Genomic DNA, 6,485 nt, shown 5'->3' with positions numbered 1-6,485 from the left:
GCGAGTCATGGGAATATCGAATGATTTGATGATAGGTAGGTACTATATCTGTCATTTCGATAAGATTTTCTTAAAGTGTTTTACAAATGTGATTTGAGAATGTGATTCGGTTTGTACAGGAGACCCATGCTTCGACACGAAAGGACACACCATTTGTCTTATTATTCCCATGTAATAGGAGGTGAGCCTATTGCCATATACTGGGCACAATTCCAGACTCCGTGATACTACTAAGAAATTTTCGAAAAACCGAAATAAGCCCAGTAATACTTTGCCTGACAGTCGGACTTGCGACCACTCGACCAACGAGGTAGTCTATTATAAACTAATACGTATACATAAATAACCTCACGCCTGTCTCCCATAGTGGTAGGCAGAGACAATGGAACGCCAAAAATATTTACTAAGTACCTAATTATTCTCCTATCAACTACAGAAAATAAGAATCTACGTAACATTCACACGAAGATAAAATCATCACAAATAGGTACTTTACTTGCTTACCTACACGTTAGAAATAACATATTTATCAATTTTTAAGAGTTTCGTCAACAAATCGTAAAGATATTGGAACGACACTAAAAAGTAAATAATTCATACTTAGGCTGACGTTATCTGTGACACCTGTCAATTTGCCCGCCTTTACTGACATGTATGTAGTTGCCAGCTCATAAAATACCCTAAATACGGGGTAAATATTGAGGGGCAATCGAATCCCCCCGCTTTTTATCTTTATTTGAGCTGCTGTTTACATGTGGACATTAGCTCATGACGATACCTAAGTACGTGTGTTGCCTGGACAGTCTACGCTACATGCTTGTTGACTGGACAATCTCTGCACTACATGAGCTGCTGTTTACATGTGAACATTAGCTCATAAGTACGTGTCGCCTGGACAGTCTACGCTACATCCTTGTTGACTGGACATCTACACTACATGAGCTGCTGTTTACATGTGAACATTAGCTCATAAGTACGTGTCGCCTGGACAGTCTACGCTACATCCTTGTTGACTGGACATCTACACTACATGAGCTGCTGTTTACCTGTGAACATTAGCTCATAAGTACGTGTCACCTGGACAGTCTACGCTACATCCTTGTTGACTGGACATCTACACTACATGAGCTGCTGTTTACATGTGAACATTAGCTCATAAGTACGTGGGTCGCCTGGACAGTCTACGCTACATGCTTGTTGACTGGACAATCTCTGCACTACACGAGCTGCTGTTTACATGTGAACATTAGCTCATGACGATACCTAATTACGTGTGTCGCCTGGACAGTCACCGCTACCATTAGTTGACTGGACATCTACACTACATGAGCTGTTGTTTATAACCTAAATAATGGAGAATGTTCTTCTCAAGTCTAGCAACACAAAATATCATACAAAATACCAAATAACTTGGAAATTACAAAGTGATTCATTTCATCCGAGTGACATGAGATGAAATTATCAGTAGATTAGATACAGGCGATGTTGCGACATGCTTTACTAAGTTAAGTTGTTTAAATAGGCTAACATGAACATGTTTGTTAGAAAATAACTCACAAATTGATGTTTTCGTGACGTGGGGTCATGTGAATGGGAATAGTTCAAAATGGTTTGATTGACATGTTTATTTTGGGGTTTTTTTTTAATGATTGTCAAGGTGGTTGAGGGTTTGTAAACATGGCTATTAGGCAAAAGGTCTTAGTTTAGATTGTGAAATGGGCTAAAGCGATATGATATGATATTTAATTCTGTCAGTATCACTAATCTTGATGAGTGCTTAGAGAACTTTTTTGGGCGTGGAAAATCATTCAATGGCTTCTCTCGCCTTGGGTGAGGGGAGAGGGAGTGTCAGACTCTTACTGACTAAACACCACCCCGTTCCTACTCCTGCTTTTCGAACCAGAGCCCCGGTAAACCCGCTAGGTAGTCCGCAACTCTGGATCGGCATCAGCCCTACTGGGTCTTATATGTGGTGGGTGCTTAGAGGACTAAAGAATAAACAATATCCTTAAATTATACGTAAGTATTCTAAAGTCTGGACACTTCTTTAGAAAAATAATTATCATTATTTATTTTTTTATATGTGACTAGTTATAATAGTAATATCTCGTAGTCTTGGATTTGGTGCTCCTGGGTACATACACCTCTACCTACCCCTTAAACGAAAGAACAGAAGTCATCTACTTAACATTGACAATTGACAAAATACTAAAACAACCCTCTAACAAGTAAATATAATCACAACGCCATATACAGCAAACATCAACACTCGACACAAACCTCCTTAGTCACCCCACCTCTATAACGACCTACGATTGTCTATGGCAATCCTCTTAATGGCGCCAATTTAAGTTGAAATGAAATTTTCGTCCATATTTCTCATTTCCCTCACATCCCTCGCTCGTTCCCTCTCTCGCTTTTATTAATTACGGCCCGAGAGGACTAATTTCTGAGACATTATATAATTTTATGCAAATTGCGATTTGCGCGCGGAAATGTATTTTGAAATGAGTTGCCGCCATGTTGGTTTTTGCTTTTGACGTTTTACGTTGTGAGGTTATAAAATTTATTGTATGTTTCTTTGATTAGAAATCTCTATGTATAAAAATCTATTTCTGTTCGTAAGTCTCGCTGAAACTCGAGAACGGCTGGACCGATTTGGCTAATTTTAATTTTGGAAGTCCAGGGAAGGTTTAAGGAGTTACGGACTACCTAGCGGGTTACCGGAGCTCCAGCTCAAAGAGCAGAAGTAAGACGGGGTAGTTTTTAGTCAGTAAGAGTTCAGGAGACACTTCCTCTCACCTCGCCCTAGACGGGAGAAGTCATTAGATTTTATCACCTTAAAAAATTGTTGTTTTCTATAAAAACATGACGCAATCGAATAAATTCGCTTTGCAACTTATGTAGTGTTGCATACATGTGGCTATATTGGCGACGATCATTGACTCCTATTTTAAAATATGCTGTCATTTTTAATGGCAAGCCTTTCAGTTTTTTACAGGATCCATTTCGGAGAGTGTGCGTCAATCAAGTTGTGCCATTCCCCATATTCCTTTCCATCATCGAACCACAAGACAATCGGCGAAGCACCACCGCTTCATGGTGGATGTCCCTCCAACTCGCACGAAGCGCTTCGCTTCAAGCTTCCTTGTGCGAACTGCAGCAGTTCAGAAGGAGTTCCACTCCCTAGCAGCTACGGAGTGGAACTCCTTGCCGGAGTCTGTGTTTCCTGGTGGGTATAACCTGGGTGTCTTCAAAGCCCGAGTGAATAGGTTGCTTATGGGCAGACGTGCTCCATCGTAGGCCGCATCATCGCTTACCATCAGGTGAGATAGCGGCCAAACGTCGACCCTAACGTTTGAAAATTATTAGCATCCAGCGGCTCACCAGAAATTCATTTCGTCCTAATAAGTCACTTGCAACAATATTTAAAAGTCCATATTGATACAAAAATAAGAAGAAATACAATAAAACAATTGTTTATTAAAATAAATATTAAAACAAAAATGAAATGTAACACATGACACGATTTCAGTAGCAAAGCAATCGACTTGCGGTCAAACACCGCAATTTTAAATAAAGAACATCGTCTTACTCTTTCTTTAACTCAAATAAAAGTGTCTATCTGTCCCTCTCTCGCACACTGCGATTGGATTGAGAAGTGCCCGCCTTACGTCAAAAACAATGGATGGGGGAAAGAAAAAAAATCGTGTTGACTCACTCGCACTGCGTTCGGATATTATAAAGGACTGTTTTTGTTTTTTTTTTCGTTTTAAAGTGTAATAGTTTTTTAAGTTAGTATAGTTAATATTTTGTAACTTGATAACGTCACGCCTTTTTATCTCCGAAAGGGTAGGCAGAGGTGCACATTAGGGCACGTAATGCCACTATACAATGTACACCCAATTTTCACCATTTGTGTTATAAGTCTCCTTTTTAAAAGGCCGACAACGCACCTGTCACTCCTCTGGTGTTGCGGGTGTCCATGAGCGGCGCTGATCGCTTACCATCAGGTGCGTTTAATATGATATTCTATAAAAAAATGACTTTAACTTTCAATACCAAAGTGACAGTTTTTTCACTAAAACATTAAAAAAATAATCCTTAGTTGGATAAGCGTAATTAATTTAACATTAAAAGTAAATAGCAGCAGGCACCTAATTAATGTTTTGTTTTACTGACACATTAAAATCAGTTTTGTTATAGTTTTTATAAAAAAAAACTACAATTTTATTATTATTATTTATTTATTAATTAAACCGTACATGTTAATGAACTTATGATCTAGTTTATAGTCCGACAAAACTATATATTTAGTTTGTCTGTCGGATCCAAAAGGTAAAAATTACTATCTATTTTCCAGTGACCAGTTTGTATTTGGCAGTCATGTTTTCGACTCAACCAATAAAGCTCACTAACATCAACATAAAAAGCCTCTTATCAAGCAAAAACCACCTTATCTCCTACAAAATAAGACCGATATTAAAATCAAATCACATTTTAAACATCCCATTAGTCCCTACATTAGATTTTGGAACATTTTATCAGGAAATCGTGACTTTTCAACGATTTTCGAATTAAAGACGCGTTGATATGTTCCATTTAGAATGATTAATAACCACTTAAGTTGGTAAACAGTTTAAAAAACGTTAATATTGATGTTTAAGTTTAATATCTAACTGCCGTATTCAGGGACATTTAATGTATAGGAACTTAAACGATTGCCTAGTAAGCTATTTTGTTCCGAAAACAATTGCTAAGGACTGGATTAAGTTATAATCATTAGAAACCTCTGAGTACGGCGGTTAATTAACGACAAAAGACAAAAGCAGGGAACATAAATTATTTTTCTAATTCGTAATTAAATCTACATATCCAAGTACCTAATAATAAATACCTAATTAATCTCCTACCAAGGAACCACTCAAATAAATATTAATCTACGTAACATTCACACGAAGATAAAATCATCAGACCATTTAATGTCTCTGAATTTTTTTTTTAAGAGAGGAAAATCGTCCAATGCCTCTGCCTCTCACCAGGGCGAAACTAAATGCATGCAATGTCAGACTCTTACTAACTAAAAACCACCCCGTTCCTTCTCCTGCTTCGAGCCAGAGCTTCGGTAAACCCGCTAGGTAGTACGCAACTCCGGATTAGCTCACCCAACTTCACCAAGTGAATAACCAAGTCCACTCACCCCAATGTTTTATTACATTTTTATAAAATTTTTGTAACAAACAACAGTGATATATTTCGGTATATATGTGATTCATGCATTCAATATGCTACGAAAGCTGACTCATGAGTTTTCAATCTGACTCATTTTATCTCCAATATTATTTGATCACAAATTGCGATAGTGTGACAAAAAATGCTCTCAAAAACTTAGTTAAGTCTTTGACTGCCAATAGAAAACTGTTGAAGGCAAATCCTCCGCTAACGTCGGTCACCGATGACCACCACGGCGTTCAATGTGTTAAGTGTCGTTCCCTTATCCACTTATCCACATACCTATTTACGTTTTCTCCGCCTTTCGATAACCAAAGTCAAAATCGAAAGCATTTATTTCAATTAAACCATAAACTGGTAAACTTTCTTTTAAGGGAGGAAAATCATCTAATGACTTCTACCACCTTGGGTGAGGCGAGAGGGAGTGTCAGACTCTTACTGACTAAACACTACCCCATTCCTACTCCTGCTTTTCGAGAGGGAGCCCCAGTAACCCGCTAAGCAGTCCGCAGCTCCGAAAAAGCTCTGTCAGTCTGTCCATCAATGAAGCTAAGCTCGATCCAAAATCTAGATACGAATGACGAAGAACGAGCAAGACACTCCATTCGCTATTCTTTTAAAAATATGTAACCATATCTGTCATAAAATTAAATTAAATGAACCAATCAGTAAACGTCTATATTTATTAAGACCTACATGAAACAAGTCAAGCAAATTCCACAAAAAAAATCTTCTCAAACTCAAAACCAGTAAACACTTTCATTAGTCTAAGTGCGAACGTGAGAACAAAAACAAATTCAACAACGATTTATTTAACAATACTTTCGTCTCACATTAAACTAGACGCCATATTTGATTAGACACAACAAAAATTACCCGTAACACGGCTACCCGAACGAATAGAAGGTGATTCATCAAATAAAACCAAACAAAATCTCTACAACTGACATTTCAATAACCTAAAAGTCAATTTGGACGTCAATTTCTTAATTCAACACTAAAAACGAACAACTAAACGCGGTCTGCGCTTTAAAATAAATAAAAAAAGCGAAAAAAATAAAGAAAAAACTACATCGTTAAGGGAAAATAAGCGAACTAAAGAACATTATTTGGTTGTTCAAACATAAAATCTGCTGCGGTTTTGTTAAACGGCTAGAATAAGACGAACCATGCGTGAATCTCTTCGTGCTAGAGCGAGAGGAACAACATAAAAGTGAGAGAGAAAACAAAGGGGGTGGGGCGTAAAGATAACC

This window comes from Spodoptera frugiperda, chromosome 22, assembly GCF_023101765.2.
Source record: "Spodoptera frugiperda isolate SF20-4 chromosome 22, AGI-APGP_CSIRO_Sfru_2.0, whole genome shotgun sequence".
NCBI classification, from domain to species: domain Eukaryota; kingdom Metazoa; phylum Arthropoda; class Insecta; order Lepidoptera; family Noctuidae; genus Spodoptera; species Spodoptera frugiperda.
Note: the sequence above shows the minus strand (reverse complement) of the source record.